Consider the following 26406-nt stretch of genomic DNA (forward strand, 5'->3'; position numbering starts at 1 on the left):
CGCAGCGGCGATGGACCCACCGGGTACTATCCAGGAGGTGCTGGCGGCAATTGCCGACTTGAAGGTGGCCTGGGAGACGAAGCTGGGCCTGGCCATGAAAGAGCTGCAAGAGGGCCTAAACCTTAAGATCTGAGCGGTTCGAGAAGAGGTGAACCTGTTGCGCCAGGACGTGTGGACGATCGCAGAGCGCACTGGGGAACTGGAGAAGGAGTTGGCCCCGACCACGGAGGCGTGCAATACTCACGCCAAGGAACTTCATGCCCTCGTGCAACGAGTGGGCAATTTGGAGGACAGAGCAGGCAGAGGGGCGCGCCAGGCGCAACAACATTCGCATAGTGGGGGTTCCGGAGGGAATGGAAGGATCGAACCCCACGGATTTCTTTGAAACTATGCTCTTACAGGAGATTACAGGCGGGGAGCTGACCCAGGGGTTCGCGGTCGAAAGGGCGCATAGGGCCCTGACCAGGAGACCGGCTCCAGGAGCCCCCCCCCACACGGCCGTTGATCGCGAAGATCCTGAACTATGTTGACCGCGAGAAGATTCTTGAATTTTTCCGGAAAGGAGGCACGATAGAAAGGGGGTCAGCGAATATAACGGCGTATCCGGATTATACGCTGCTCGTACAACGGAGTCAAATGAACTTTGGAACGGTGAAGAGGAGGCTTAGAGAAGCAGGCCACTGCTACATGTTGCTCTACCCCGCCAGGCTAAAGGTGTTTCATAAGAACAGATCCCTCTTCTTTGAGACGCCGACTGAAGCGATGGAATGGTTGGTCATGCAAGGTCAACCTCAGGAATCGGATGCCCAGACAGAAGCGGCTGGAGATAAGTAGCACGTTGCAGAGGCGCCCGTGAGGCCATAGTTATGACATTGGGACTGGAATATAGTATGATATTGTGCTTGGGGGGGGGGGTCACAGTATCTGCCGGCGGGTCCCGTTGAATTCACTTCTCCTAAATAGACTGGGAGCTCCTGGGGAGCAACCTCTGCACCCAATAGTAGTATATTTAGTTGGTCACTGTTAGATTGGTGACACCCCGCAGGGTCCTCGTTCTCAGACACGAGACGGGTCCAGACGTGGGTAGGCCTGAGATCCAGGGATGGAGCTGGGCTATTGTTGGGGGCTGGCGGGGGGTGGGGGGGTGGGGGGGGAGTTGTGTGCAGTGGTGTGAAGTTGGGGAAGAGGGGAGGAGGGCACTGTTCATGAATAGAAGGGAAAGAGCCATGGAACAACCCTATGTAGGGAGCATTATGGGAAGGGATGGGATGGAGATAGACCGACCAGATGGCATCGGGTAATCTCAGAATTGTGACCTGGAATGTACGGGGCCTCAACAGCTACCTTAAACGTAACAAAGTGATGTTGTATTTAAAGAGGATGCGCGTAGACATAGCCCTTCTGCAAGAGACCCACCTCACTAGGGAAAGGCTGGAGGTGGTCAGGAGGAAATGGAAGGGCACTGTTGTGGGGGCGGCGTACTCGGCGTATGCTAGAGGGGTTATTACTTGGGTGGCGCCCCATGTGCCGTTTCGGGTGCTTGATTCTACGGTGGACCCGGAGGGTAGAATGGTGGTGGTAACGGGTCTCTTGGAAAACTGAGAAGTACACATCATAAATTTGTAAGCCCCCAATAATGATACAGCGGCTTACTTTAGGACCCTCTATGGTAAACTTGGCTCCCTGGCAGGGAGTACGGTAGTGTGGGTGGGGGGAGGGGACTTCCACTGTACCGCAGATCCCAGAATGGACAGGTCCAAGGACAGGGCAGGAAAAACGGCACCGGCGGCTAAAGCGCCGAGTACCTTACTGAAAGACCTAGGCCTAGAGGATGTGTGGAGAAGGCTGCATCCCACAGATAGACAGTACTCACTACGCAGCGCCACATGATTTGCAGACTAGGTTAGATTACATGTTTGTAACAGCCGAGATAGTGAGCGACATAGAAGGGGCGGAATACAAGGCCCGAATACTATCGGACCACTCGCCCTTGGTGGTAGACTGGAGACACCAGCTCCCACGACCGCGGATCCCTACATGGAGACTTAGGACCGAAGCTCTGCAGGACGAGGGGTTTCGGGAGGGCCTGAGGGATGCCATCGAAGAGTACTTTGATATAAATACGGGAAGCGTAAGCTCTGTGGGCACACTGTGGGAAGCGTTTACGGTGGTGGTGCGTGGGGTAGCTATTTCCCAAGCTAAGGGGCTACAGGGGGGGGGGGTCGAAAGGGAACTTTAGGACGTGGAAAGGGAGCTAGAGGATCTCACGCGTTGCGAGAGCACCGCTCATGGTAATAGGACCAAAGTAGAGGAGCTACAGTTGTCCTGCAGCGCACTCTGGGATAGACTGTGCAGGCTCAACTACAGGAAATATACGGAGAGGATACACGCAGGGGGGTACAAGCCAGGCAGACTGTTGGCCTGGCTGTATAAGAGTGAGACCCCCCGCTCGGTGATAAGTGAGATCCAGGACGAGAGAGGTTGCATATGCAACACCCAGAAAGAGGTAAATGAGGAATTCCTTAAGTTTTACAGACACTTGTATGAGGACACGGGGGAGGATATGTGTCAAGACATACTGGACACATTGGGAGACATTGAGCTGCCCACCTTGGATGATCTAGAACGCACTGAGTTAGACGCACCAGTCACCTCGGATGAGCTGGAGGTAGTGATTCGGAACTTGCCCACTTGCAAGGCGCCGGGTTCGGATGGGCAGCCCAGCAAGTTCTACAAAACATACCAGCAAGAGTTGCTTCAGCCACTGCTTGCCACTTTCAACGAGGCCTATGAGCAGGGAGAACTCCCATTGTCCCTCTGTAAGGCTGTAATCATCCCACTCCTCAAACCAGGCAAGCAGGCCGTGGAGTGCGGGTTTTACAGACCGTTGTCCATGCTTAAACAGGACAGCAAAATACTCACGGCGGTGCTGGCTAATAGACTGAAGAGGGTGATTAAGAAACTGATACACCCAGATCAGACGGGATATGTTCCAGGTAGGAACATCACCGATAACCACAGGAGGTGACACCATGTCATAGACCAAACTGAGGAAGACATGGGCGAGCTGGCTATAGTGTCGTTAGACGCGGTCAAGGCCTTTGACTCGGTACGATGGCCCTGGCTGAAAGCGGTCCTGAAGGGGTACGGAATGGGACCTGGGTACCTCAGATGGGTCCAGTTGTTTTATAGCACCCCAATGGCGAGGGTCAAGACAGGGTCCACAGTCTCAGATTCTTGGCAACTTTGCAGGGGGACCAGACAAGGATGCCCCTGGTCACCCATGCTATATATACTGGCATTAGAGCTGCTAGCAATATGCCTGCGACAACAATATGGGGAGGTGGGTATAAGCACTGCCAGTGGAGAGCATCTGATATCATTATATGCGGATGATATGCTTTTTTATTTGCGTTACCCAGAGGAAAACCTACAGTACGTGCTAGAGGTAATAGAACGGTACGCCATCCTCTCGGGAATATCGGTGAACCCTGGAAAGTCCAGTCTGTTCCCTTTGGGCAGATATAGGAATGTCCCGGTGCAGAGGCTGCCTGTCCTGCCAATACCATGGCAGCCCGTGACATTTAGGTATTTGGGAATAAACATTTACCACAAGGTCGAGGCAGAACACAAGCACAACACGGAAAAGGCGATAGAGGGGATCAAGAACAGCATGGTATTTTGGTCCAGATTGCCCCCGACCATGATGGGGAGGGTGACCTTGCTCAAGATGGTGGTCCTGCCTAGAATTTTGCACTTCTTCGTAAACGTCCCGTTTCTGATACCTAGGAGCCTATTCGCGAAACTTCATAGCGTGTGCAGGGGTTTCGTGTGGGGCAGCTCTAGGAATAGGGTTGCTCTGTGGAAGCTCCAGAACACATGTGACAGGCGGGGGGATAGGCCTGCCTAATTTTGAACTCTATTACCTGGCGGGGCAGCTGCAGTACGTGGCCAGGTGGCTCTCGGCTGAAGACTCGGCGGAAGCCAGGCTCCTGCGTGGAGACACAGCCCCATACTTTCTGATGGAAGTGGTGTGGTTGTGCAGAGACAAACTGGTGGGCAAGGGGCGGCTACTGAGGCTGGGAGATCTGGCACAGGACATGGAAGATTGGGGGGGGGGCGGTAGCGACCCTCAACTACTCGAATCGGTCCGCAGATACCGGGAACAGGTAGGCTTAGCCACCCTCTGGGACGATGGCAGGAAGGGGAGGCAGTGGACTTTCAGAGGTTGCAGGAAGAGACGGGAGTACATGGTGGCCAATATATAACCTACACTAGGCTTGTGAGAAAGACTAGAGAAAGATGGCCTGAGACAGTGCTAGCGGAAGACCCAGACGCCTCCCTGGAAACCATGTATGATGTATCAGAGGGCGGGCACGAAATATCGAGGATATATGAGCTCCTGCGAGTAAGGGCAGGGAAGGAGTTGCTCCAATTGAGACAAGATTGGGAGGAGGAGGTGGCAGGACCCATAACGGATGGGCAGTGGGAACGGGCCCAGAGGTACCACAAAAAGGTGTCCCGAAACGCGAGATTCCAACAGCTTCAATTGTATGTTACCCACAGGGCTTATTTAACCCCGGGAAGATTGCAAAGTTTGGGGGACCAGCTACGCAGCAATGCCCCAGGTGTGGAGAGGTGAATGCGGGACTGCTACACATGTTTTGGGCTTGCCCGGAGGTGCATAGATTTTGGGACGAGGTCAAGACGAAACTGGCTGGTGGGTGGGTGGTGCTGGATGTGGAATCGGCCTGGGCATGGATGCTTGGGTTTTTTCCTAGATCCCGGCATTTGAAACACATAAGCAAGATGAAGGACCTGGTTTATGTTTTGGCCAAACGTAGGATTGCCATGGGCTGGAAGGCGGCCCACAGACCTAGGGTGGAGTTATGGTGGACGGACCTCTTAAAGTGAGCGGAAGCTGAATCTGTAGTCTGGTTTGAAGCGGTCACCAGGGGGGGCGAGGAGGAAGTAGGGCCCTTGCTGGCCTGGCGGCAACTGGTGGCCCCGTTGGCAAACCCTCACCAGGGTGACAACGAAACAGAGGACCCGGATGATGACTGCCTAAGTATTGTGCTACCCAATGATGCTCCCGTAAGCGACATGTGAGAACCGGCTCTAGTTTAAGGGGGGAGGGGGGAGTTGTTATGAAAATGTGCTGGAATATGATGCTTTCTATGTTTTGAAACAGTTGTAGTGTGTTTGATTTTAAAATACAAATAAAAACATTTAAAACAAAAACTGTGTGATGGACCCAATCTTAGACAAGACACTCCCACCCATGCAAGCGGACAGCAGGAATAGACAGGCCTTGGGTAGGCTCTTCCAGGACTTGGGGGTGATAGAAACTTGGAGATTCTTTCACGAACAGGAGAAGTAATTCACCCACTATTCAGCAGCCCACAGGGGGTATTCGAGAATTGTTATGATCTTAATTTCAGCCACGCTAATCCACCAAATAAATAAGGTGCAAACAGAGGCCACGTACCTCTCTGATTACGCCCCAGTCCTAATACATATGGTGCAAGAGAAGCACACTCCTGCAACACGAAAGCAGTGGCGACTAAATGAAATAATACTGAAAGACATTGCACTCAAGGCACACATAGAAGAAATATACTGCAATTACTTCCGGGAAAATGATAACGGGAAACCAGACTGGAGGGGTGATTTGGGACGCAGGAAAGGCAGTAGTCAGGGCTGAACACGAACAGCGGCACACATGCGTGAGAGGGAGCTCATAAGGAAGAAATTGGAGGCAGAAGTTCAGGTGGCAGAAACACAACTTAAGGCCGGACACACCAGGAAAGCACTGAGAACCCTTCGCTAAATTAGAGCCCAATTAGAAGCCTACGCTGCAGACTGCACGGCACAAGCCCTGTTACGCACCAAACAGTCATACTACTCACACAGTGGTAAAGCCAACTGGTTCTTTGCGACCAAATAGAAGAAGCAAAGCGTCCAAAATCATATAGTGCGTCTTAAAAATTATAGGGCGAGTTATGTGTGCTAGAGAAAGATAAAGCGGAGATAATGGAAAAGTTCAATTGGGACCTCCTACAAAAGGAGGACCTCCCCCTACAAGCTAAAAAAAAAAAATACATGTCGAGATTCGCCCTCCCACAAATTTCTGAAACAGATAATTTCATGTTGCAAGCCCACATAACCGCAGAGGAAGTAGGGGACACCATAACACATCTACCCCCAAACAAGTCCCCTGGCCCGGATGGGCTGGGGAACAGTTATTATAAAACGTTTAGGAATCAACTGGTGGGGCCACTGACCAGACTCTTTAACCACATTCGAGAGAGTGGCACAGTCACACCTGAAATGGGGAGGTTGATTACGATCCTAGCGCTAAAACCAGGCAAGGACCCCACAGAGTGCGCTAGCTAACGCCTGATACCCCTACTAAATACTGACGCTAAATTATATGCCAACGTCTTAGCTACTAGACTGACGAAAGTATTACCCAAAATTATTCATGGGGACCAGGCGGGTTTTATAGAGGGTCGCCACACCCAGGAGAACGTCAGAAGGGCAGTCGACATAACTGACAGAGGCAACAGAACGGGGCAAAAGCCTAGACTGGACATACTGTCGTTGGCCCTGCAGAAATTTGGTTGCGATCCCACCTTTAGTAGGACGGTCCTGGTTAATTTTCAACTCCCCTCCACAACCTTCAAACTTGATAAAGGCACCACTTCAAAAAATTGAAATACGGAGGGGCACACAGCATGGTTGCCCATTGTCACCCCTTACCTTCGCGATGGCAATGGAACCAACAGCGGAAATCATTAGGCAGGACCCGGAGGTGACAAGGGTGAGCGGGGGGGGTGGAGGGGGGAGAGGGGGCGGGGAGCGGCACATCACACAAGATAGCGCTATATGCGGATGATAACCTGTTGTTCCTCAGGGACAGTAGTAGATCACTCCCCAAGGCCCTAGGCGAACTGCATGCATTTGCGGAGGGCTCTGCTTTGCGATACATTTTGCAAAATCCAAGGCCCTGAACCTCTTAGAAGACACCGGGGAGATAGAAACGATGAGTACCCTGTACCCCCTTGTCTGGGAATCCGACAATCGAATATTTGGGTATCCAGCTAACAACAACATAGAAGACCCTTTACGGGGCAAACATAACCTCCCCCCCCCATGGAAACAATTGAAGGAAGATCTCCACAGCTGGGATACACAGGATCTATCATGGGTCGCCCGCATTTCCGCGGTTAAATTGACGCTACTGCCCAGTCTCCTATATGTAATGAGCTCCCTCCCGGAATGGTTAGGTCCTTACAGAGATTGATAGTGAACTTTATATGGCATGGGAAAAAACCTAGGCTGCAAAAAAGGATCTTAACCAGACCACCACTGTTGGGGGAGTTGGGAGTACCTGAGGTTGGGAGATACATATTAGCGGTCCAGGTGGCACCCATATTGAAATGGATAGGGGGAAATAGACTACAGGGTTGGGCGGGCATTGTGCAACCGGCATCCTCTTGGGCACACTACATGCACTATGTGCGCCAGCCAGAGAGGCTGAGACACACCTTGAGGCACCCAGGTGGCACAGAGGTTGGGACAAAGCGCTCCGAAAGCAACAGATCACTCCGGGACTAGGCCCGTTCGCCCCGATGGCACACAACCAAGACTTTGCCCCTGGGAAAGAAGAAAATAGATTCTGGGTTAACTGGGGGCAGCCACAGATGCTCCACTTGAAAGATTTCTATTGTGCTGGTAACCCCCTCACGTTTGAGGATGTAAACAGGCATTCAGAGTGGGCGAGAAAGACCGTTACACATACATATGTATTAGACACTGGGTATCTCAGAAGGAAGTGAAGAAAGCGGCCACCGGAAACCCGGTGGGTCTGGAACTGACTCTGCAGGAGGGGGAAACAGCGAGAGCGCTCTCCAAAATATACAGACTATTGGACAACGTGCAAATGGAGGACCATCTAGCATACAAGGGTAATTGGGAGCAGGACTTTGGCACTCGCATCAGGGAGGAAAAACTGGGGCAAATATGGAGGAGAGCGCAGAAATCATCGGTGCGTACCACAGTCAAAGAAACCGCTTAAAAACTATGCTACAGGTGGTATCTGTCGCCCTACAGGTTACATAAAATAAACTCCTCCTACTATCCCCCCATCCTACCGTGTTGGAGGCAATGCAGACACAGAGGGGACTTATATCATGTGGTGAGAATGCCCCCAAGGCAAAGATATACTGGAAGGAGGTCCTGGGGTACATCAAAGAAATACTGGAGCAACAACTCCCACACAATCCAAAAGCGATTCTATTGGTGGTAGAAGGGGTTTATCCAGCATCCGGAAAGACGGCCGCCCTCATCACGCAATTACTAATGGCAGCAAGACTGACCCTAGCTCAAAGTTGGAAAAACACGGAAGGCCCCATAACTGCATGCTGGTGGGTCAAGACATGGAAGATACTGGCTATGGAGAAAGTGGGAGCGCTAAAGGAAGGGAAATACCAGACATTTCCGGTGATATGGGACCCCTTTATAGAGTTTGTTAAGGACAGAGAGGCACAAGACTACTAAGGGCACTCCTGAGCTAGAACTCTGGGCGCCAGACGGCGGGCAGAGAGATAGGAGGCACTGAAATATGCAGCCTGACATATCAACACCCCACAAGCACCACAGAGATAGTCAATGCAGAACTGGACCAATGTTGTTTTGGGGACAGCGGATGGTCTGGGAGGGGGGGGGGTTTAAAGCTGGGGGTGATGAGTTTTTCTCTTTGATGTTGTAAACAGGTCATGCATCACCCCCATGAAAACGTAATTGGAGAAAAAAAAATTACCAATATAAGACATATGCTTTGAAGACACGCTCATGTGGTCTTGTGGTTAAGTGTGTGCCTAAAGAACTTGGGGATCTGGATTAAAATCCTGGTGGACAAACACTTGAGCAAACATGCTCTTTTTGCATTTCAGCCTCAAATATACCCAAAGGGGGATGGTGTCCACACTGTGAAAAAAGTGGGAGAACGCCACAACCCACATGTACCCTCAACTTGTACCCTGAAAATCAGCAAAGGAACAGGGAGAACAACCTCTTCAGTCTTTTACAAGGCATAAATTAGTTTTCAAAAATTGATTGGCAGAGTTTGCAAATTAAACTCTTCTTGATTAGCAACAAAAAAAAAAAAAAGATTTGATTAGCAATTGTGTACTAATATTTTTAATGTCACTAGAGGTTAGTTGGACCAAAGACCTAAAATGAACAATACAGAATGTTTGTGTACTGCTGAAGATTGAGAGGAGAGTAAAATGTAAAGGTTAGCTGCATGAATGGACACAAATAGATATATTAAAAAGGCTCTGAAAACAGGTTTTCAGTGCAATGCTCCAGTTGGTGTTGCGCAGGGCAGCTTCCCGTATATTGTATGACCTACATGCTCGACTCCCCATTTGCTCTGCAAGGAGAAGCTCAGATGTTTCATAAATCAAAAAGTTCAATGTTAAAGGAATGTCAGAGCCTGAGACCAAGTACATAGCATGGTGTTGCGGCAGGAAGGCTAACTGCCAACTTCAGGTGGACTAGATGACCCTTGCCCGTCATCGATATGGTTTTCAATATAGCATTAAATACCACTTTCGGTGGAGGGCAGGTCTGCTAACAGCCCTCAACACCGAGCCAGTTAGACCCAAGCACATCATTCCAGCCTTGTATAACCATGAAAGTGTTTATCACCATTGGTGGTGCCGAAACCTTCTTTGGCCTTTGGCACTTTTAAGACTGGAGGAGAGGATTACTTTTGCACTCTCTCTCGATTAGCGCCAGTGAACTTGCAGTGAACAGAGAAAAGAGGGAGAGATGATGTGGGCAAGAGAAGAATGCATGTTCAGCTGTGCCTTCATTAAACTGGGTAATGTAAATAGCAAGCTGTTCTACACGTGTCCATTTAATTAGAAAATGTACAGAATTGCATGGCAAATTGCTATGCGACACTGCTTATTTTATGCCTTGTTTTCATTGATGAACCTGATAAATTATCACAACCAGTTTGCCCTTTGATCCTTTCTCCTCCTCAACCCAATGTTTGCCTTTCAACAATATTCTTTTTATAAAAAGAGGACTTAAAATGTACACACATCATCATTAAAGTGCTCCAGAAACATAGGAATACTTATAGAAATGTTAAAAAGAAAGGAGTACAACTCTTGTAGTACCCCCATCTTGAAGACTACAAATACTAGAATGCAATTCCCCAAAAGGATCTTTTTAAAATGGCTTGTAGGCTTTCTTTCAAGACTAAAAGACTAATGTACAACCAATGCAGCAGTTTGTTCATTTGATTTGGCTGTTTATGATAAACTAGTGTAAAAGCCTGTGTAAGTGGGCTTAAAGGAGGACATTTTCAGAGTGTTAATATATTATGTGGTATATTTTAATGTAACTAAAAGAAAATAAATGTGTAATGGATTTTTCTCCTTTTTACGTGAAGTAGTAACCTCAAACAAAATCTCTCAGAATCCAATGAAAGATCAACATAGTACGTACGACCAATTGTTGAATATGCTCCTCTGTGCCTTGAATTACACATGCGGGTTTTGGAATCAAATATCTAATGTTGAGGGATGTCCGAGTAATACAATTCACGTGCAGCACAATGGTCTTCATTCAACTTGAAGTATGCTGTTAAAGCGGTATCCCTGTCTTGGGCCTTTCCTGCAGCTAATTGTATGTTATTATTGAAATACACATTTTATTCACCTGGAAGATTAACTTGGAAGTCTCATTATTGTATGCGTAATGCAACAGATGAAGCGGGTAGTCTCCATTGCACATGAACGCATTAGACAAACAAACATCTGGCCTTTTATTATATTGGAAGGTTGAGGGATGTGTTTACAGGCCATGTTACCAGCAATAGCACTCCACACGGTGATGACCCGAGCAACACCACATACTTTTAATAAAAGCAGCCTCTGGGGTGCAACAGGTGCAGAGCAGCTGGGACGTGAGGTGTGGTCTCCTCTATTGCTCAGTGTCTGGTGAGGTTGGCACACTATGCTTAAACTCTGCTTATTTGGTGTGGCATTGCTGCCACTACAACAATATGTATCACATAAATAGGCTTAAATCTGGGAAGAAACAATTGTCAGACTTGCACTCACATTGGACCAACACGATGAGACATGAGGACCCAACCACAGAGTCCTGGACTGCTCTGGCCACTGCACGCACTAGGTAATGCAATATCAGTTTGAACCGCTCTGCCTTACCCTTGCTAGTCACAGCACAAAGCAATATGTATTTAAATGCGCCATTCATCCACACACCAGAGTCCGATCTGTTGGATAACTAAGCACTGAATCAACTGCACTTTCAGCAAAGGGTACAGCACTGCAAAGTGATAGCATTGACAGTTATGCGCTATACAATACACATTTCACAACAACATAAGATCACAAACCTCAAACCTTTAATTGAAAATCGAACTGCCTCCATGAAATCAGTGTACACACAATAATTCGTTAGATCTATTTGTATCGCATAGATAGTAAGAAAACCTGCTTATTTCTGATTTGCTGTCTTCGGAGATTAATTAGATGGCACTATCACGGACCCAGCAGGAAAATATGCAGCTAACTTGTCACCAAAGTTGGGGTTGCAACCTTTTTGTAGCTGTCTGTAACGTGGTTACATACATAGGTTATGCGCACAAATCAAGATTTAGCAGCAACTGTAGCATGTGGCTAATAAATTAGGAGGCGTGCATACAGCCCAGAGAGATATTTCTGATGTAGGGTTGTGCGCGCACGTGAAGAATCCTGTAAAATGATAATTAAAAGTTGAGCACCTTACTCGAGAGCACTGACAGATGCAAATAGGTACCCACTGGGATTGGCATACAGAACGTCAGGTAAAAGATTCCTTGTTGGGCCAGTCGCACGCAGAAATCCAATTGGCACTGCCAAAACATTTTTTTATTTTTTAAAACAAAATGACACGCCACCTCCCTAAAGCACCCCTTCACCAAACTCACCTTACAGTTCACGGCTAACAACTCTTGCGAAATCCCTCCCCATCCGGGTCACTTACACCGTTCTCACCCAGAGGGTTGTCCTGTGACGTAATATGCCTAAAGGGTAGAGTGTTGATGGACACAAATAATGGACTACGCTAGAAGGATAAAGCTCTGCTCCTCAACAAGATGGCAATTTTTAATAATGGTATCTTGAAAGTGAAGTTTACCGTAGTAAAGTGATAATTCGTCAGACAAATGCTACATTTATTTTCATAAATATGTACAGCGAATTTGAAATATATATAAAATACGGTTTCAGAACAAAGCAAATTCATGTAAAAAAAGGCTAATTACCATCTTTTTCAACTTAAAATATATATTTCTTACGTTACTTTACTTTTTACCTATGTATATCTCTAGCAAAAGTTGCTTTTTCAAGATAAACCCTTCATGTTCACGGATGTCCTAATATGCCCTCGTATATGCTCCGTTTTTTCATGGACCGCCCAGTCATGGTCACCCATGCAGTAGTGTCTAAAGCGGCGGCCATGTAAAGGACAGGCAAAACCCCATCATTTATGACTCCTTCTTTGTGGGTCAGGTATTTTCTTTTCCTTTTCACAAAGACTCTGTGTTCTCTGCGCTGCCAAAACACTAAATTGGTTGCCCTGCTGTATCTGGATTATGGTGGTGTTGTTTGTGGCCAAGGAAACTGAAGCCGGCTTTTCGTATCCGGCATCCGTTTGTTGTGACGTCACAGGTGTGTACTGAAGTCAACGGATCGGTGCCATCTTGGTGAAGGGTATTTGGGCGGTCCTTGGGTGCAATGTAGATCTGTCCGTGACTCTTACCAGAGCGAAGAGGTAGATGCCCACTAGTGCGAGGCGTCAGCTGTGTACAGAACGGACCCTGCAGACAATTGTTAGAGTTTTGCTTTGACTTTCTCAAGCGTTTTTATTTTTACTGCATCAGTAGTCTCAGCCAGCACTCACAGTAAGTATGTGTGTGTGCAGTATTAATATTCTGCTCTCCTGATGTGTCTTTTCATGTTTTATAATCCCGACCCATATACCGTCACCACTGACCAGACATCCCGGTTTTGCCGGAACTGTCCCTGAATTTGGTGCTCTGTCCCCCTTTCTCAAGATTATGTTTCCATTGGACACTGCAGTAGTCTCGATTTTTTTTTTTGTAGCAGGTCTTCATAGCTGGCAGGCAGGAATGCACAATCTCGCACAGAAGACATGCTGTATTTTACAACTTAACATAGTGTTAGTTTGTGATAAATTAATTATAATATGTGTTTATTTGAACAGTAACACTTAAACCCCCTTCTCCTGCTACTAAAGTGTAGTGCCTTGACACTTTCAAGAAAGAGTTCATCCTACTTTTATGTTAGATGCCCTGTGCCTGTTGTTTTACTTTTTAAATCTGCCCACCCTATCCAAAAATAACCCACACATAGCCAGGCTCGTACTTTACCAGTTTTTATCTTTCTTTCCAATTCTATTCAGTTTTATACCTTGATTCATAGTATGGTAAAATGCCTTTTTTTTTCACTCACAGCCATCAAAGGGAATCTATGTGGACTTAAATGTTAAGGTTCTTGTACAGCGCACTGTTGCAACCTGCCTGGTCTCTTGGTGCTCTGCCAGATCTGTAATGCTAGGATGGTTGCAGGTTTTGTTAGTAGGACACAGCGGTGAAAAGAGAAAGACAGCTGAGATGTGCTGTTGGCAGCTTCAGTTCAGAGAGACCGGTCACTGAGTGTTGGGTGAGATTGTGGGTGGTTGTTTCGTTGTCTGGGTGTTGTAAAGTGCATGCAGTTTGTGGTGCTTTAGAGGTATTTTGTTTAGCTCCGAGTTTGAGAAGGCATATGCAGAAGGGTGAGTTTTTAGTATGATTAGTAAGTGGGAATACATCTCCAACCCTTGATGTTCTGATTGAATGCGATGTGTATGCCTCCCCGTGTCGTTAATTCTAGTGCGTAGTAATTCTCCCCAAACCCCTAGTTCCTCCAGGAGAGATGTGTTTCCCTATTCCCCAAGGTCAATCTGTGAGCTGCATGGTTTCTGCCCCCAAAGGCATTCCTTTATGTGTGGGTCATTTCACAACCTCAGCGGTTCGATTCAGTGTGACCTATGTCTCTTCCCTGTTTCCACCTTCTGTGCTCTATCGAGGTGAGATGCCCTTCTGGTCTCCAACCACCCTTCCAGGCGAGACGTTTCTGTTTTCCCCGTTATCCACTCAGGTGCAGCACGCTCCCCACTCTTAGTTCATATATGTAGGTTAGTAACCATTCCTGCCCCCATCCGTCTATTAGGTTTGATGTATTTTTCTTCTCAATTCATCCTTTTTGATTGGGTCAGTATAATGTAGAGGTTATGTAGTGTCTTTTTGGGCGCAACAAGGGGCATAAGGCTTAGCTATATTATTCTACTGGAAGCTAAGGGCGGTTGACCTGCCGATACATGCTAAGTGCGCAAGTTGATTTACACAAATATTGTGTAGACGGGATGAGGCCCGGTCAATGCGGGCAGGTTAAACCTTGTAGGTGTATGGTATCTGATTTTCCAAATCGGGGTTTCCCGGGGTACTCTAGGATTTCTATTTCCCGCTTGTTTGTCTTGCTGGGTTTTGTTCAGTTTGGCTTGTTGGATTGCATTGGTGGGCTGGTTCCTTTGCTCGTTCTTGGTTAATGTCGGGTGTGTTCTTTCCGTCCTTTTTGTTTTGCTGAGCTCCTTTTGTGTATTTATTAGATGCGTGGTGCTTAGATGATGTTCAGTGGTTTTCATCCCATTTGGAGCTGAACAGCCAGGTTTTTTGAAGTTTTCAGAATTTTCGATGTTCCCCCGTAGTTTGTATTTTTTTTATTACAGTTTATAGTTTTTACCTATATCTAACAGAAAAACCTCCTTCCTCCATCGTGTTAAATTCTTAACAATTTGCCCATGGCAATTTTTTAAAACTTTGTCCGTGCATAGGTCCATCTGGGTACCACACCAGCATACAGGGCCTCCCACCATACCTCGGCATCCAGTCCAAATTGTGCCGATCAATAAAAGTCCAGGTATAGCATTCTTAAACTTGGAAACTCCTTACAGTACAAGGTTAAATGTTTTAAAGACTCTTTATCGGCATTGCAAAGTCTGCGTCTCAGTTGAGCCATCAGGCCATATCTATGTAGTGTGGTGTTGTTGCTTAGAATGTTTAACTGAAATCTCATGAACAGATCACAATGGTTGTCGTTGGGGAAACTTGATCAGATATGCCAGGGTTTGGTTATACGAGGCAGTCAACATTTTCATAAGCGTGTGGACTTTAGAATGTGATCTTTTTTATTCTGTTTCCTGCCAATCAATTGTCTACACGGCTTACTTCACAAAAGTGGGATTGTATTTAAGAGTTTCATGTGAAGTTCCCAAGTCCGGTAGGATCTCAAGATATCTTTTGGTCCATAAATCCAAAATCCAGTTGAGTTGGTTTCCAGATTCTGTCGCTAGTAGCGCAAATTGGACGGGACAAGGCAATTTGATCTTGCTAAAGAGTTGCAAGGTCTTCCACTTCACTCTAGCATGTAGAGGTATTAGTCCAAGTTCGTGGCGGATGATGGCTTTGGGATCTGCATTTGGTAGGTGCAGGACAGATCGCCAGTACTTCCGCTCTAGTCGATCGCAAGTAGCCCAGGGGAGGCTCAGACAGACTGTGCTCCGTACAATACGCTCGGAACGACCTTTTGATTATAAAAACTGAGAATTGGAAGAAGTGAGAACTTGCCATAGTTGCGTCCTATTAGCTTTGCTTGCTTAGTTAGTGGTTAATCAGCTTCCTGTCCAGATGTTCCTTCCAAGGCATTTCAATTACACTTGCACTGATCGTTGATCCGAGATATTTGATGGTGGGCACTGGGTGCAAGCGATGAGCATTTAGAACACATCTTAGTTTTTGGATTTCTTGGAGGTAGTCTTCTCGATAATTAATATTTCCGAATGTGTTTTTTTGGGGGATTAATATATATGCTATTTGCTGCAACATGTTTCTGTTGAAGGCCATGAGGGGTTCTGTCCACTATCACCAGATCATCTGCATATAGTAGCCACCATACATTTGGTTATTCTATTTAGGTGAACATTCAGGCCATGATGTATTAAAGATATGCAATAAAGAAGTTGAATAAGAAAGCTGCAACTGAATATCTTTGTTTTAAGCCCTTCGTGATTGTGATGGAATCTGTTAATAGGCCTTTGTGATTGTCTGATATGCATTGATGTATCGGTGTACAAGTCTTTCGTTACACTCAAGAGATCCGACAGGCATCCAGCTGCTGCCATCTTTGCCCAGAGTTGGTCCCTCACAATACTGTCAAATGCAGATTCGCGGTCTCTACATGCCATATAGATTTTATGGTCTCCTCGGAGGGTCTTCATTTTCAATAAGCTCAGGACTAACAAATTGAGGTTGCATCCTACGCCCCTAACAAAGCCAGTTTGTCTGCTATCCAGGACTTCAGTTCTTAATGTCCATTCATTTAGTCGTCTTAGCAGCACAGTTGCAAAAATCTTCCCCTAGACGTCTAGTAAGGCGATTGGCCTATAATTTGCAGGGTTCATGCGTCTCCCTTCTTAAATATTGGAATTATGACACTCTTTTTCCAAGAGTCCAGCACTTTTCCTTGTAGAGCAATTCTTTCAAATAGCATGCAACTAAATTGCACCAATTTCTCATGGGCTGCGCTTAAGGTGGCATTGGTCAGCCCGTCTGGACCATGAGCCCTGGAGTTGCTCACATTTCTTATAATCGTTAACATTTTCTGGATGTCGAAAGTGAGGTGCCACGATGTAATGGGCTTCATGAATGGGATAGACGTTTTTTCAGGGATGTCATCGTATAGAGATGTGAAGGGTGCTACCCAAGTCTTTTCCGGAATAGGATTTGATAGTGCTTTACTGGTCGATTGTTACTCACCACTCCGAAATAGGCCCAAGATGAGGATGAGTGACCTTGGAGATGATGGTTGTACAAGAATCGATATTCAGCCTTTCATCCCAGCTCCCCTGAGTACAAGACTCAGGCTTCCTCAAAGAGGAGCTCTTTTCTACAATGTACCTCTCTGCTGTTTCGATTGGGACAGACAGAGGTGTCAATTGAATGAAAGAGCTGGGAGAACACACACCGCCAATACCAATGCTGCAAAGGAATACAAAGATATTAGACAGTGTTGAAAATAAATCAAGTAATCAGAACAGCAGTATTTACAGGAATATACCTAGATAAGTATTGGAGTGGAGCTTCCCCGGGATGAATCTACAAAAAATGAATAAGTACAATGAGTGGAAAATAATTCTAAAGAGACTTCCTAAAGTATCGAACCAATAACAACTAACCTGAATATGGATATTTTGAGGAATGAAAGTAGTCCATACAAAATAGAAGCCAACGAAAGGAGAAAATAACAAACAGGAATGTTAGTATAGGGAAATAGCCCCGAACGGCACAAGGGTCGCACTAGTGACAGGTTGGTGCAGTATCAGCAAAGCGTTTATATGCACTTGAAGATAAGTTCACAATATAGTCATTCAATGTCCCAGAATCCAACAAAAGGTGAAGATCCAAACAAGGTCGTGTAGAAAATAAACAGCAGGGATGGAATTGCCAATTAATTATAAGTATGTACCTGAGCGCACACACATCCAGATAAGGCGTAGAAAAGTTCTGGATGATTGATAGCAAGGAAGGTAAGGTGGTTCAATGGAGTACCGCAAGAGACGGCAGGAAGCGGGATCCAGTAACGTTCCGGGTCAAAAGCCAGGTGAGCACGACCGGAATAAAGGAGGAGGCAAGATAATCCAGAAGCCAGGCAAGGGTCAGAAAACCAGGTAAGCAGATTAGGAATTCGTGCAGAGAAGACACAAAGGAGTAAACGGACGTAACCGCTGTAGCTTGTAACGCTAATTAGCAGCAACAAGCCCCTTCGAAGACGGTGGTTTTAAAGCCTTATGGGGGGCGTGCCTTGCCATACGTCTTCCACGTACAGGACATGTCAGCTGACACGGACTCCGTCGTAGTTTGTACAGGCGCCATGGCAATCTGTATCTGGTCCAAAGAGGAGCTTGTAAAGGAGTCGTACTCCGCAAGGAAGCCCGAAGTGTAACATCGATAGACTTCTTCCATTCAATTATTGCCACATGTTTCGGCTATTCTTTTCCCCCATTGTGGACGTCCTCTTTTCTGCATCATTCTGGAGCATTGCGGCCTTATGATGTGATCTTGCCATATCACTAGAGGAGCATGCTGTAATTCTCTCACGTCCTTGAGCATGATGCGTCTTTGATCAATCAACTGTTCGTCATGACTGTGCTTTGTGGGAGGAATATAATTCCTTTTTTTTCTTAGCGCTCTGAAAGACAGCTAGTACTTGTTTGTAATTAGTACTTGATTCCTCTCTTTGTAACCAAATATTACATTTTTCTGCCAGTTTGTTCGGGTCATGTATATTCAGTCGGACTCGAGTAGATATGCGGTCAGGTTCAATCGAGTGGGGCCAGATATTTGCTGTTTTGCTGTCGGACTTAAGCATGCTAAAATCATAGGCTCGTGGTCGTTGGCCGTAGTTGGAACGTCCTTCATAGATGTTACTTGGCCTTGGCCTGGGAGATTAGAAGAAACCTAAAAATAGTCCAGTGTGGCTTGGATATCGCCCAAAATGTTTCCATTCAACATGTGGAAATGTTTCACGTCCATTGCCTTTATCCACTGATTAAGGCGAGCATGTTTCTTGGCTGTTCTCAGTGAATTCTTGTGGGCCAAGCAAACTATATTCAAATCTCTGCATATAATAAACATTGGTTCTTTGTAGTTTGCGTAGATTTCATCGATCTGATTCGTGACATCATCCACAAAGTCTCCAAAGGTGGCGTTGCTAGGATTCCAGTATAGGTTGAACAGCACAAAAAGCTTACAGGAGCATCTGTTTCCACAAGTCCCTAGTTTCATAATCAAGACCTGAATAAACAGGGTTGCTTGAATTACTTTTATAACTTCAATATTTGAGGAATTTTCCACAAGTTCTTAATCCTGCTGATGGTCTTCCTACAGACCCCTTCAGGATTTTATTATGATACGTTGTAAAGCCACCCAAAAGGGGGGTTTCCACCAGCCTTGAGTCTTGCAGGCAGAGCATTTTTACAGAAGTTAGAAAAGATGGCAGGCCTTGCTTAAGGTTTTGGAAGCCTCGCGTGTTCCAGGAATCAATCCTCACGGTCCAGTAGTCCACATCCTTCTGGCTTTACCACTGCTGGTGTGACGCTAAGGCTTTCGGCAACCAGTTCAGTCACAATTATCAGAGGTTCTAATTAGGTCTGCTTTTCCATCGTTGGAATCTTGTGTGGTATTTGTTTCATTCATATTAATTGTGATTTTGAATGCCTTAGCATCTCTTAGAAGCTTGAAAATGTCCTCTCCTAGTGATTCAATTGCTGGTCTTGATGAAGAAAGCTCTGCATTTGGCTCTTTGTAGGTTGCTTATGTTTGCGTAATGGCTGGGCGGCCTCTCTGGGCCTCTCTCTTGCATGTTTTGTTTGTGATGTTTAGCATCAAAACCAAGTGATCGAAGATCACAGGTTTCCATTATTAATGTAGCCAAAGCGGCAGAGGCCATGTGAAGCATCGCCCGAAGAAGGCGACGATTTTGATGTCGGTAGATCGGATGACTCTCAGCTTTGTGATATGATGTAGCAGACACATGATGTTATGTCGGTTAAGGATGAGGCTATCCTCCGCTTGCAAGACACTTTCTAGGATCACTATGTTTGCTCTCGAAGATGGTGGCACATAATTTCTTGCAGTTAGCATACGTGTAATGTGCCTTACTTTTAATGTGCCTCCCATTACCTTTGAAATTGTGTTTCAAAGTGCACTCTTTTGTTATTTCTGACAGGTGCAGAGTTTCTGATCATCCTGGCAAGCAGGTTGTTCACCGACGGCAGCTTAGTCGCCTTGCTGTTATTTTGCTTCTGTTTTTGTTCTAATGTTAAGAACGGCGAGGGTAATGAGGTTAGATCAACATCCTGTTCTTCTAACGAGAGTGTTGCAACTTCGTAGAGATCAGTTACTGGGTACATCGTCTTGGTCTTCTTCGTATATGGACACTCCATCAGAAGATCAAGGGGTTAGTAGTCACTAATGACCAGTTCATTCTCAACTGTTTTCTCACAATGTGTTGCTTTGTTGATATGTGTTATGCAGGTTTTCTTTCTCCCGGATTTTCCTTGGACTTCTTGCAACACCAGGTCCTGTTGCTTTGGGTCCAATGGTAATTTTAGATGTTTCACAAAGCTTCTTGTACATGTCGTCCTATTACAATTCCTGGCAGTGGTTCTGGGTTAGACCTTTTGCCTGCTTTTTTTTATTTTTCTACTTGACGCAGGATCTTGATGTTTGGCTCTAAATATGGGGTAGATTGAGGCAATGTCTACTTGGTCAAAGTCGCTTGAGGCCACTTCTCTTTTGGGTACTATGTTTTTCAGAATCTCTTCTTTGAAGCCGCGAGGTATCCGGTTCACAGGCATCAGGTTGACTAGGGAACTCTTTGTTAGAGGCCTCGAGGACTCGTTCCCTTTCCTCGGATGGGGACGGAACACTGCATAAGGCATCAGTTTGTGTGGGATCGTTTACTATGCCTTGCATTCCGCTTTTAGGCGTCTGTTTGTCCATTCTCGGTTCATGTGTTGTTTTTTTTTTTTTCTACTTTAATTTTTATTAGCCTTTAGGCAAAAACACAAGGACCATCAGTATCAATCTTTTCAACATCCTATCTGTCCTGTCCTTATAAACATAACAGCTCCCCCGCACCCCTACCCTACCCATCCCCATAACCAACAAAACTCAAATGGGGGTTTCTTGTCCATAAGCCGTAAGTCCTGGATGGTGAAAAGTCTGTTTTATTCCCTACTCAGTATATTAGCTTTTCAACAATTCCAGGTGAAGGGTCATGAAGCAAGCAGTTCTCATACGCTCGAATACATAACCTGGTAAACATAACGCCCAAACCTCCCTCGCCACCCCCCACCTTCCCCCAACATCTTTTAACAGTGGTATCTTATTCGAGGGAAGACATTTCAATTAATGGTTGCATCGTTGCCAGTCTTACACCCTTTCCGGGTGCCGTCTGTTACTCACCGTCTGTAGGACTGGCCGGGGCGTTGAGAGGAAGGAACACCAAATGGACCGGAACCTTCTGTCACTGCTGAGTATAGTCCAGAAAAGGACCCCTCAGACCGGACTGCCTCTCTTGAGGCGGCTCTTTAAGATAATGGACCCCCTTGACTGTGTAATAATAGAACAGGCAGGTTGGTGTATTACCCAAAAGAGCGGGGAGAAACCACACCGCCACGCCAAGCTGCAAAAAACACAAAGTACAGGTTAGAGGCAATAAATCAGAACATAAAAGGATTGATGAAAATCTAGGATGTGAGCGAGTACCTGAAAGAGGTTTGGCAGCTAGTGGTTTAGGAGGAATTCTAAAGGAAAGAAAGAAAGAAAAGAAAAGGCTCAAAGTTGGAAGTTCTATTTAGGTGGGTAATATTGATAGAAAACTAAGGAGAAGGTCTTACCCCCTTATGGATGAAAGGAGGTCCAAAGAGAACACAACGGAGGTATAATATAATAAACAGGGAAGGTTAGTAGAGGGTAGCTTCCCGAACGGCACGAGGGTCGCAACTAGGTTCGGGATGGTGCAAGGAATCAGCAGAGCGTCCAGCTTGCACAATGAGATATCCACAAAGTCTATTCACAGAAGACTGCAGTATGTTAAGAAGGCAAGTCACAATGGCTGAAATATCTTACCGTAATTAGTAAGAAGAGTAATCAGGAAACAGAGGAAGCAGTAGTCCGGCCAATACTTGAAATGTAAACAGAAGAACTGGATCAACAAGTGTAACGTAATACACAACCAGCAGGAAGGAGCAACGTAGTCAAATAAGGGCCAGACAACAGGCAGGTCAGAAAGCGTTCCGAGGTCAGGCTTCAGGTAGTCTTACAAGGAGGAGAAAAATTGGCCGTAGAGGATAACGCAAAGGCAGGTCCGGAGGCGTTCAGAAGTAGAGTCAACAGCCGGCAATTCCAAAGGCAGACAAGGGGCGCGCGATATTCAAGTCCGGGGTCGGGCACAGGAAGCATCCAAAAGAGCACACACGAACGATGGCGAGATTAGCAACGGTAATTAGAAGCGCCGTGTCTTGCGCAACATGTGTTTTTTATGTGGCCGAAGGAGCGTCAGAGTCAGCTGATTTTGAGACGCCGCTTACTCCTGCGGCGTGGTTTCCCTGACAAGCACCAGCGTCTCCAGAACGGGGAAGCAAGAAAGGACACCCGACCTCTTTGAAGTCGGGAACGCAGTGAACCGAGCAAAGCCGCCCGGTGCCCATGTGTAACACCGTCATTCCCCAGTCCCAGGACCCTGATTGGCGGATCGTCCTTATGAGGCTGTGTATCTTCATATAGTTAGCTTGTCTTTATTGCCTTTCCCCTTCTTCCCTTCCACTTGAAGGGTGGCCTGACCCCTCCCTTCCGCTCTGGATCAGGATCGATAACTTGTTGCTTTGCGGTCTCCACCAGAAATCATCCCCTCAATGAACAACCCAACCCCATCTCTGCCTTAACCCATCCCATGATGTGTGAAAACTGCCGGATTCATCGTTGACCATGGCCGTGAGTTTGTCCATTAGAAACATTTCGTTACCCATTCTTCTTTGCTAGGGATCTGGGGACTTTTCCACTTCTGTGCCAAGGCGACACTCCCCGCCCCCAACATGATCTCCCACATTCTAGGGGAGGGGGGTGAGGGTGTGTGTGTGTGTATTTATATAATATAGGGAAGTGAGTAAATGGTGGGAGAAACACTCGCTCCAAAATTATATTGAGGTGGGCCAAATCCCACAAGGCTTAAGAATCCTCACCATTCCCTCCTTTGAAGAATTGAATCCAATAATGCTACAAAAATGGAGCGTTGCTACCAATGGTTGTTCCAAAACCTTTTTACAGTTGCTGGTAAAATATGCTTGTGCTGATCGTATTAAGACATTGGAAAAAATAAATGAAACAGAAAAACAATAAAAAAAGATACCTAAAACTGAAGAAGGTAGGAGACTAAGGAGCAGCATGGAAAAGAGTTTGGCCGAATACGAAGAGGAAATCAAACGGAGGAAACAGAGAAGGTTTCTGAGAGACAAAGAGGATTATGAAAGAGGAATAGTCTACACCTTTGCCAAAAGGTTTGACCAGATGAGACCAGCGTCTCTATCCAGGCCAGCCCAATCTACTGAAGGTAATGAAGGGCAGTCAAGTGAAAACTCATCAGCCACAGAATCAGATCTAACAAGCAGAGAAACTGACGAGCCCAATATTTGCATGAATTTTTTAAACACTTTATTTTAGGGTTTTAACATAAGCATACAATAACGACCTGTATCTACAGGTTCAATTAACAAAGAAAAGAAAGAAAAAGGAAAAACAATACGTTCATAGCACATACAATGCACATCCAATATCTGTGTGATGAGTAATTAACAGCGTAACTGTTCTTTAGGCCAGTCTGTTCTGCTGAGTCCTTGTATGAATAACGGGGGTCTGACATTTATCAGGGTTAAGATTTGTGGGGTTAGGATTGGGAGTTTACAACATCAGGAGCAGAAAGTAAGTAATTGATGTAGGGGCCCCAAATATCAGGAGGTCGCGCATGCAGGGGAAGGGTCCGTGTAAACTCAGTATCCATGTCTTGACAGTAAAGAATGTCCTTCTTCCATGCGGTGAGTAAGGGAAGGGGGCCGCGCTCCCAAGTCAGGGCTATTCTTCTGCGGGCGAGCACTAGGAGCAGAGAAGCCAGCTTCCTCACTGGGGCTTGCAGGTTTTTTGTCATACTCAAGAGGGGAACGGTCGGATCAGGGGCCAGCACCTCACCAATTATGTCACTCGTATGTTGTGAAACTGAGGACCAAAATCGGGCGACTCCCGGGCAGTGCCATGCGAGGTGAAGAAAGTCGGCGGAGGGGGTGCCACATCTTTCGCATTGGTCAGAGGCTTCGGTGTGGTGGCGTCGTTTCTTCTGGGGAGTATAGTATGTTTGATGCACGAAATTGAAGTGGGTCTGCTTAAAGCGGGTATTTAAGGCTACTTTTTGGGTTTGCCAAAGGATGTAGGTCCATTCGTCTTCGGGTATTGTGGCATGGAGGGCCGCCTCCCATCTCTGTTTCGTCCTTATGGCGGTCACAGATGTGTCCGCGAGCAGTGATATGTAAATTGTGGAAACCAACCGCCCTTCTCCCTCGGCCTGGATCACATTGTGTAACAGGGTCCACGTCGGTGGTTGTTGGGGGGGGGAATGTTGGTAAGTGGGCCTGCAAGGTATGTCGCAGCCTGAAGTAAAGAAAAATATCGAGCAAGGTGGTGCCTCCCCTCTCTCTGATCATTTGTGGGGTTATGAACATACCATCTGGAAAGAGGTCAAAGGACTGGATGTTGGTCTTGTCCAGCCATATCAAAAATACTTTTTCGTTGGTCAGGGGAATGCCAGGGATAAACTTGATGGGTAGTAACGGGGAGTATCTTGTCTGTAGATCGTATTTACGGGCAATTTTCTTCCAGATGACATATGTGGATAGGACTGTGTTTAGCGTGTTGTATGGAACCGAGAGATTGCTGAAAATGACAGCTGTTAAGAAGTCGGGGGAGGCCAAGGCGCGTTCGACTTGTACATGTGGGCGGACATATTCAGTAGCATACCAGTGGCTTAAGAATTGAGCTTGAGCGGCCCAGTAGTACTTGTCTATATCGGGAAGTGCAAGGCCGCCTTGTGACACCGGTAATGTCAGCGTCGTGTAGGCGACTCTAGCTGGTTTGCCCGCCCATATTAGTTCTAAGATGAGGCTTCTAATTTTCAGAAGAAATGTGCGTGGGAGTATTAGAGGTATATTCGTGAACAGGTAAAGGAGTTTGGGGAGAATCATCATCTTAGTCAGCGAGACCCTCCCCCATAGTGTTAGGGGAAGCGACTTCCATCTCTGGATGCGCTCACGGAGGGATTGAAACACTTGCCCGTAGTTATCTTTAAAGATCTTGTCATGGCTAAGCGACATGAGAATGCCTAGGTAGCGAACCCTGGTGCTTTCCCACTTAAATCTGTGATCGTCGTGGAACAGAGGAGTAGCTATTGGCAGCGGAAATATTACCGATTTGGAATGATTTATTTTGAGACCAGAGATGCCGCTAAATCGGATCACTTCGCGCATGATCGGGTTGAGATTAGTTTGGGGATCTTTGATGAAAAGCATCACGTCGTCAGCGTAGAGGGAGACGATCAATCTATGTGGGCCCAGGGTGAGGCCTCTATTAATTCGGTGTGTTCTTAGCCTGGATGCAAGTGGTTCCATAACCAAGACAAAAATGAGGGCCGACAGGGGGCATTCTTGCGTAGTGCCACGTTCCAACCTGACTCCGGAAGATCTTGTAGAGCCAAGGGTGATGTAAGAGCGGGGATCATTATATAGTAATGAGACCATACTTATAAAAAGTTTACCCAGACCCATTTGTGTGAGTGTTGCAAAGAGGTATGGCCATTCGACGGAGTCGAAGGCCTTCTCGGCATCTAACAATACTGCTACGGCCTGCTGCGTGGAGTCGAGTGCGGCAATAACTCCAAACAGTTGGCGAATACCAAATGACGTATTGCGACCAGGAATGAAGCCAGCTTGGTCGCCCAGGACCAGTGCGGGCATGAGAGGAAGGAGACGGTTTGCAAGGATCTTGGCCAGAATCTTGTTATCGAGGTTAATCAATGAGATCAGCCTGTAGGAGGCGCAATCATCTTGGGGTTTGCCTGATTTGTGGATGAGAATTACGTTAGCTTCGCGGAGGGTGGGTGGAAGGATCCCTCGCTCCAGGGCCTCCTCGTATACTTGGAGGAGTAGCGGGACAAGCGTGGATGCGTGGGCTTTGTAAAATTCACCTGTGAGACGATCAGGGCCAGGTGCTTTAGTGTTTGGGAGAGATTTTATTGTCTCAGTGATTTCCTCCTGTGTGATGGGTGCATTCAGTGGTTCGCGCAGATCATGGATTACCCAGTACAGTATCGTTGAGGTAGTTCTGGAGCTCTTCAGGGTTACTAGTAATTCGAGAACTGTACAGGTCTTGATAGAATTTGTGGAAAGTGCTCACAATGTCTTCTTCAGTGTATGCCAGATTACCATGTGAGTCTCGGATGCATTCCACCCGAGGGGGCGTTTGATCTAGTCTCAGAAGACGGGCCAGGAGCGCCCCGGGTTTCTGACCCTCCCCATATTGTCTGATCATGTGTTTGCGGCCCAAGAATTTCAGTTCACGTTCGGCTATCTCTTGGAATTTTGATAATTCTATCT

At 46.5% G+C, this 26406-nt stretch overlaps 2 protein-coding genes across 4 annotated transcripts in view; one reads left to right on the forward strand and one right to left on the reverse strand.

The window, feature by feature from the left end:
• Positions 1 to 12115, reverse strand: part of USP16 (ubiquitin specific peptidase 16) — a 1134075-nt gene extending 1121960 nt beyond the window's left edge. The window contains exon 1 of one of the 2 annotated variants that reach the window (XM_069636367.1): positions 12017 to 12115. The gene's annotated coding sequence lies outside the window, so the exon portion shown is untranslated. Of the gene's footprint in view, positions 1 to 11830; positions 11853 to 12016 lie in introns of those variants that run through there. The other variant, XM_069636368.1, reaches the window with a different exon arrangement.
• A 458-nt stretch (positions 12116 to 12573) lies between these two features.
• RWDD2B (RWD domain containing 2B) overlaps positions 12574 to 26406 on the forward strand; it is a 179577-nt gene continuing 165744 nt past the window's right edge. Inside the window, exon 1 of one of the 2 annotated variants that reach the window (XM_069636370.1) lies at positions 12574 to 12758. The gene's annotated coding sequence lies outside the window, so the exon portion shown is untranslated. Of the gene's footprint in view, positions 12992 to 26406 lie in introns of both variants that reach the window. The other variant, XM_069636369.1, reaches the window with a different exon arrangement.

Source organism: Ambystoma mexicanum, chromosome 7p (genome assembly GCF_040938575.1).
Source record: "Ambystoma mexicanum isolate Mex_15411 chromosome 7p, UKY_AmexF1_1, whole genome shotgun sequence".
In the NCBI taxonomy this organism is placed as follows: Eukaryota; Metazoa; Chordata; class Amphibia; order Caudata; family Ambystomatidae; genus Ambystoma; species Ambystoma mexicanum.